Source organism: Octodon degus, unplaced genomic scaffold (genome assembly GCF_000260255.1).
Source record: "Octodon degus isolate 3935 unplaced genomic scaffold, OctDeg1.0 scaffold00039, whole genome shotgun sequence".
Classification (NCBI taxonomy): domain Eukaryota; kingdom Metazoa; phylum Chordata; class Mammalia; order Rodentia; family Octodontidae; genus Octodon; species Octodon degus.
Window position 1 is genome coordinate 11866641 of NW_004524615.1, and position 8191 is coordinate 11874831.

Here is an 8191-nt window from a genome sequence, read left to right on the forward strand (position 1 = left end):
AAAAAAATGTATTAGTATCCCAAACATGCTCTGCAGGTAATGACCAAGCCCTCACACCCAATAACTACTGTTTTGAACAGTTCTAAATGGGGAATTAAGAAACAAAATTTATTACATAGCTGAGGAACAGGATTAGTACACTCCAAAATTGTAAATAAGTATTTTTATTATCAAAGTATCAGACAGAATACGAAACTTCTGATGACAGCAGTATACCTAATAAGTCATTAGAAAAAAGTGACATTTATCTAAATATAGGCAGCTTTTGCAGAGATGAAGATGAAGAGCAAATGAAGACAACAAGCTCAGTAGGCAAGAACTTAAAAGACTTATTGAGGGAAGTGAGGCTGTAAAAGGGAAATTAATCCCTTGATCATGCTTTGTCAGCAGATAAAACTAAAACATTTTTTTATTTTTCTTTTATTTTCCTTCACCTGAACCACCTTGTATATTTAGGCAAGCACTTTGCCCTTGAGCCACACCCCTAGCCCCTTTAAAGTTTTGAGACAGCACCTAGCTAACCTGTTCAGGCTGGCCTCAAACCACCCCCACCCCCAATCTCACAGAACCTTCACACTGAGCTTTATCCCAGATTTTTCATTTTTCATTTTGAGACAGGGTCTCATCAAGTCCCTGAATTGTGCAGGCTGAGTTTGAATTTGTTGTTCCTTCGGCCTCAGCCTTCCTCATTGTTGTGATTAAAGGCATCTCCTTTGCCAGAGGTTCAACACACAGCAAATGAGCACTGCAGTCTTCCATAAGAAAAATGCATCTGGGAATTTCCTGTAAGGCGCAAGCGGAGCGAGGTGGTGAGTTAGGTCACTAGGCTTCTCGTTTTCATCACGCAGACAGCTCTATCACCAAGATGGTCAATGTACCTAAAACTCGAAGGGCTTTCTGTAAGAAAGCATCAGCCTCACAAAGTGACCCAGTATAAGAAGGGCAAGGATTCCAAGTATGCCCAAGGAAAGAGGCACTACAATCAGAAGGAGAGTGGCTACGGTGGGCAGACAAAACCCATCTTCCGGAAGAATGCTAAGACAACAAGGAAGATTGGGCTAAGGCGTGAGAGTGTGGAGCCCAACTGCAGATCGAAGAGAGTGCTGGCCAGTAAGAGATGCAAGCACTGTGAACTGGCAGGATATAAAAAGAGAAAGGGCCGAGTGGTCCAGTTCTAATCTTGTGCTTAACTTTAAGGCAAATTTGTTGAAGCTATAGAAAGCTTTATATATAATTTGTTGTTAGCTATAGGAAAATAAATGCAGTAGTAACCACACCTAAAAAGGCAAAAGGAAAAGAAAAATGCATTTGGGACTTAACTATATGCAGACTTTCCTTATTGGGAAGAAAGATGCAGGATGCAAAGAGGGGAGTTGAGGTTCAGATAATATGAGGGGGGAGCTGACAGCTGACAGTGGGAGCTGAAATTTTAAGAATTTTCACTGGGTAATAAGCTGATTGTTACTACCAAGTGTTTCTACGGGGTACAGCAAAAGAGGACAATTATGCTAAAGGGTAGGAAGAACAGTGCCAGGTGCAACTCGAAGGTCCAATGGGGCATTTGAGGTTTGAAGGACAATACAAAGACTTCACTTTCCCTTCAGAGCAATGAGAATGGCTGAAGCAGTGCATATGACTACAGTTAAGCATCCCCCCAAATCACTAAGGCTCCCACCTGGAAAAGGGAATGCAGAAGGGCAGGAACGAAGGTGAGAAATTGTGTGAACTTGCGATTACATAATAAAAATGGCAAGGCAGTGGTGGTCCGTATCTAGGGTGTTGAAAGATGGAAGAAAAGAGGCAGAACTAGGGAGAAATTTAGAAGGTATTTAGGGATCACTGATTTAGCTATTGTCAAGCACAGGAAGCTGCTTGAGGCGGCACATACCTGTGTGATCCCAGCTATTTTGGAAGCTTGAGAAAGAGGATGGTATGTTTGAGATCAGCCTGGACAGGCTAGCTAGATACTATCTCAAAATAAGATTTAAAAGGAGTTGCAGACATAGCTCAATGGCAAAGTGCTTGCCTAAAAGCACAAGGCTCTGGGATCAATCCCTAGTTTTGTTTTTTTTTTTAAAGAATGGGATATAAGCACAACACTCAAATTTCAGGCTCTGAGGTATGTCAGAAGATGCCATGTGCCAATGAATGACTGGATGACAGGAAAAAACCTGATTCACTTTGAGTAAGTTGAATTTTATAGGCCTGCAAGACAACCAAGGAATGATACCAGGATGAGTTCAGAAGTGAGGGCCGAGTAGAAAATATCCATCAGAAGGCAGTGTTCTCCATCTGTGGGGCAGACATCCACATGAAGGAATCCAGAAAAGCAGGAGAAACAAAGTCCAGAATGAAACCACCTTTATGAAAACTACTGTAATAGAAGTTTGGGGGAAAAATAAGATCCTAAGGGAAGTACTAGAAAAAGATTAAAGAAGACCAAAGTGTAGTAGTAATTTAATTTCAAAAAGAGATTGATCTTATATACAAGTTAACAATTCAGAGTATTTCAATTTTTGCAAACAGTAGGTGAACTAGCAAGGTAGTCACTCTCAAACTGTTTGTCCTTCCTTTCCCCAATTACATAAAAAGCAGACTTACATACTTAGTAATTCATACTGAACTGTACTGGCTTTACTTTTATAGCCTAGTGCTAATATAAATTTTCTAGCCCTGTGTGGTCAATACCAAAACAGCAGGAACCAGACTCTGCATTCAGCAAAATATGACCCAACTTGCAGAAGCAGTTAATGATAATTTAACAAAGATTACTTACAATGCCCGGTAATCAACCTGTGACTGGTGACATACAAAAACTTAAAATGAATGACGTTTTACAGGCTAATGATATGCTCTATGTAATTTCACTCCATACTCAAATTTGAAAAAGGTGTTGACTTTAGAAAATGTGACTCAAAGGAATTATAAGCAAATATTATTTTCAATTTTGGACATCAAAGAGCAAAACTATGCAAACACACAAATGAACCATGAACTTTTAAAAATATACTTGAATAGTAAATATAGAATAACAAACACATTTCATAACATTTTTGAGAATTAACCACACAAATGCATTTTTAATAGTCTGAAAAAATATTATATATGGAATACTCAAATAATCTGGTTTTCTTTCCTAAGGATTATATTGGTTGCTATGGTTTGTGTCTAGATGTCCTCCCAAAGCTTCATGCAGCCACAGGGCTTTTTCATAGGTGACTGAATCTAAAGTGTGTGATGCTGGGATTCAGAGTGCCTGACAGGTAAATCAGTACACTGGTTGATTGTTTGGCATAGTTCGGGCTGGGAATATGGGTGCAAATGTGCTCCCACCACAGGGAGGGCAGCCTGCATATAATGTAAGGAATAGCAAGAGACTTTTCTCCTCTCCATCACTGCTTTTGCTATCTTGTAGTCACCATGAACTGTTCTCCTCTGCATCGCCCCTCTGCTAAGCCACCCTGCCTTGGACCTAGACGATTACGGACTGAAACCTCTGCAAATTGTGAGCTAAATAAACCTTTCCTCCTTTAACTTTGGGTGTCAGGTATTTTTGTCTCAACAACAAGAAAAGTCAGACAGAATTTGGTTACTAACACTATAGTAAAATAATGGCTAACTGCAGAACTTAAATGTTTCAAAGAACTAGTATACATTAATTCTAACAGCACCAAATAAGTGAATAATGGGGAAATTATTTTATACCTCATAACATCAGGTAGAAGGGAACAAGCACTGAACTATGAAAAAGTATTCAATATATTTGCAAGTTACCATTTTGTACTTAACTTTCTGCCCATAGTGCAGGAAAGATGGCTCCATGTTTAAACAGTATGTAGACAGCAGAGGTATTCTTTGAGAGTCAGGTTACAACTTCAACGGTATTAATCACATACTCATAAAAATTATAACAGAGATTTAGAACAGGAATTGAGGATGACCTCTGCCAAAGTTCACCAAATCCCATCTGTATGGGAAATCACCACCAGGCCACAGAGAGAGGCCCCCAGAGCAGCCTTCTCCTGACTACCTGCTGGTTCCCAAACACTTGCCAGACATTAGCTGTGCACGCTGCCAGGATCAAAAAGAGGCCAAAGGCACTGCTCATTTCATGGGGACTTAGAAATTAACTCTAACCAAAGTACATTTTACTCTGAAGTTTTTCTATTTTAACAAAAGCTCACAATCAACTCCAGAAAAATTCATATTTAAATAATTAAGCATTTGCCAACCAAAAGAGTAAACTGCACTTTCTTTTCAGTCCTTCATTAACAGACTTTTAAGCCCACTCATCCTGTAGAATTAGCCAAATGAATAGGTAAACAAAAAGGGCATCTCTGTGTTCATTCCTTAAATATTAGCTAGAGAAAAAGGCGTTCCTATAGCCTACTTTTAAAAATAGTCTTCTAGAATAATTTTGTAATTTTATGAAATTTATAAAAGTAGTACAAAGAATTATTTTATATCTTTTTACCTAGGTTCTCCAACTGTGAATATCTTACATTTATCGGCTTTGTTATTAAATTTTCTCTCTGCATGTATAAACCACACACAATTTTTTCTAAACATTTAAAGGTTAAGTTGCAGATGATTCCATTCCACCTCCTAAATGCTTCAGTATATTCTGCCTAAAAAAAGATTAAGTCTCTTCAGTAATCACAGTAAAATCAAAATCAGAAAAGCATAACACTGATAATGATACCATTATCTAATCTATAGGCTTTATTCAAATTTCACCAATTGTCCCATCTATGACCTTTACTACAAGAGAAAAACACTTTTCCTGGTTCAGGATCTAATCCAAGATCACACGTTCCATTTAGTTGTCATGTGTCTTTAGTTTGCTTTGATCTAGATAAGTTGCTGGACTTCTCTTTGTGTTTCTTGACCTTGACATTTTTGAAGAGCAAAGGCCATTTATTTTGTAGACTGTCTTTCACATGGTTTGTCTGATGTTTCCTCATGATTATATTCAGGCTGTACATTGGTGGCAAGAATGTCTCACAAATGATGCTCTTCCCAGAATGTCACAGCAAGAGGCACATGATGCTAATTTACCCCATTTAAAATTGACATTAATTTTGATCATTTGCTTAGGTTGCTAATGTAAAGCAAATGAATGCAATGGCACTGATTCTTCTACTGTAATTAACAAGTCCAGTCGTGCCTCAGTTTATGAATTTAATTTGTTTTATGATTTTGAGGAAGGCAGTCATAGTCATGTTTGTCACTCAAATGCAGAGTTTGCAAATAGAAGCGAAATTGTACTCACCCCTTTTGTCTGTGAGCCAAAATGTTTACAAACAGAAGCTCTGGTGAACCAAGGTATTGCTGTATCATATGAAGAGATATTATGAAACTATATAAATATCTATTTTTCACATTTTCATGCATTAACTTAGCATCCTCTGATGACTACTGCCAAAAAAATTTGGCTCTGCCAGATGATGATCCTTCTACATTTATTAGTTTAACATCTATATGGAAAAACCACTGTCTTCACCTCAGTTTAACCTATTAGCTCACAGACTCATTTTATCTCATGGATCACATTCCTTCCCTAGCATTATTTTATTGCTTAAATTTGCCCACATTGGCCAGTAGGAGTCCTTTGAAACTGGCTTCTACATCTTCTGACAGATGCAGATTTTCCATGTTTACCTTCTTACACAGATGTCTCAGGCTAATCTATATTCTTTCAGACAGCCCTAAATGAATTATTGCTTAATGGGCAGAGCCAAGCATGTTGACAAACACCCTGAAATACAAAGGACAGCCATGTGGCCACAAGTAACTGTCAGCATCCAAGTGTCAATAGTGCTGAGAAATCTTGGTTTATGTTTGTGTATATATATACACATACATACCATGTCTTCATCTATGTATTCATCAGTCTATGTTAAAATCCATGAGTTCTGCCTGATACCTCACACTTCAACCTAACATGACAGGGTCAATTCTACCCCAACACATTCCCACATCTATTACTGCCTTAATGTACAGAGACAAATGTTCTCATTATCGACAATACATGCATTTATTTCCTATATCCTAGAATATACATAAACTGGCTTCAGAACTGCTATCACATCAACTATGAAAAATAATCCTACTAAAGTCTAATATTTGTTTATATAAATTTTCTCTATAGCTTCAGGATATATGGTTAAAATAGTTATGTGGGTCAATTCCCCCACCCATTCAGGATAATTACATTATTATTCATTTGAAATACAGTCTATTAGTTGTTTGTATTGAGGCCCCCTAAGATTGTCAACTATTTATTCAGAGTCATTAACATGGATCAAAACATCTAAATGATAAGAGTCCACCCCTTTTTTTCTCAGCCCTCAATCATTTCTACCATATTCTCTCTTCCACGCTCTGGCTTTGTGTGTTTTCACAAAAAAGCAGATGCATGTTTACTTCCTTACTTTCCCTAGTCATCCATCAATATCTGTTCTCTCTTCTTCACTTTAATAAGAATGCTGCCTTTCACTTGGTATATGATGAGCCTTGATATCAGCTACATTTCCCACCTTCTTTTGCAGTTAAATGTGCACATGTAACTAAACACTATCAGAATGGGAACAGAAATAAAGGTGCTGGCTCTAGATCATGCCTGTGAAATGAAGCCCAGTCATACTTCCAGTCAGAGTCCCCCTCCCAGCCATCAACTACTTCCCTGCTCTACTGTTACAAAAGGATAAAAGTTAAGCTCACCTTTCTTTAGTCACTGCATTTTTATTCTGTTTGTTACTCAAAAGGTCCTCAGGTAGGGATATGAGGGTGTCATCCACAGAACAAAACAACCATGTGATAGGGTTGTATGAAAGACAGTGGTGTAAATGAGACTGCAGAGGCCACACTGGGCTTTTGCAGGCCACATGAGTCAACAGGAAGGCATTAAAGGGCTTCAGGCAGAGAAATGAGTGTAATAATTGTTGTATGTTCTATCAAGACATATACAATATCTGGTTTTTGTCCCAAGTTCCTTGCATGGACTTATAAAATCCTTGGAATTCCTTGGATGACAGGCGTGAGAGAAGCATCATGTGCGAGATATAAGCTCTTCTCAGCCACTCAACCCTATGCTTGCAAAGGACTCAAAGGCTAGGGGCTCACTGTCATGTAATGAGGGGGCTGAAACCACCCACCCCACTGCAATCTCATCCACTGATACATAGAGGTAGGGCATGTGCCTGACTGAATCACCAGCTATCAATGACTTATGCAGTAGCCCTATCTAACGAAACTTTCCTAAAAGCTCTACACCAAAGAATTTGGTGTGATTCCAGGCTGATGGACACAAGGAGGTGTTAAGAGTGATGGGGGACTGGGCAGATAGCTCAACAGACTAAGTGCCTGCCTGGCAAGCTCAAGGGCCCCAGGCTCAATCCCTGGTACTGCACGCTGTGCCGGTCCAGAACCCAGGCACACTGTGCCAGTCACTGAAACTGGGTGTGGTGGCACATGCCTGTAAACTCAGTTCTGGGGAGGCTGACACAGGAGGATCACTATAAGGCTGAGTGTACCCCGTACCAAGTAAACAGACAGACAGACAGACAAAAAATAAGAGTGATGGGCCCTTACAGGGCAGAGATGCTCTGCACCTCTCCTCATACCTGCCCTAGTACCTCTTCCCTTTGGTGGTTCTCAAGTTGTACCCTTTATAATAAACCTGTAAGAGTAAACAAAGTGAGGAGGTAACTCAGTAGAATAAGCACCAGCCTGGCAAGCATAGGGTCCTGAGTTCAATCCCTGGTACCACAAAACAAAACAGAGTAAACAAAGTGTTCCCCAGAGTTCTCTAGGCCACTGGGGGTTGAGTTTGTTTTACATGAATTCTTGAATCCAGAAGTGTTTCAGATTATAGGGTTTTCAGATTTTAGCATACCTGCATAGACTTTACCAGTTTAAGGTCTCTAACCCAAAAATCTAAAATCAAATTGCTTCAAAATTCTAAACTTTATGAGCATTGGTAAACCCGAGAAAAAGCTGTGGGAACTCCTAATCTTTAACTGGTCTGTGAGAAGTTAAGTGGCAACCTGGGACATTGGGCTGGCACATAAAGACGGGATATCTCATAGGACTAAGCCCTTAATCTATAGGCTCTGACATTAGCTGCAGATAGACAGTGTCAGAACTGAACTGCTAGCACACCCAGTTGGTGTGTACAGAAAAGTGAATT

The 8191-nt window shown here is 39.2% G+C and overlaps 1 protein-coding gene and 1 pseudogene across 2 annotated transcripts in view; one reads left to right on the plus strand and one right to left on the minus strand.

The window, feature by feature from the left end:
• Window positions 1-8191, minus strand: part of Pcca (propionyl-CoA carboxylase alpha subunit) — a 512764-nt gene that overhangs the window by 228449 nt on the left and 276124 nt on the right. The window lies entirely within an intron of this gene.
• The window catches only part of LOC101586223, a 4118-nt pseudogene continuing 2511 nt past the window's right edge, over window positions 6585-8191 (plus strand).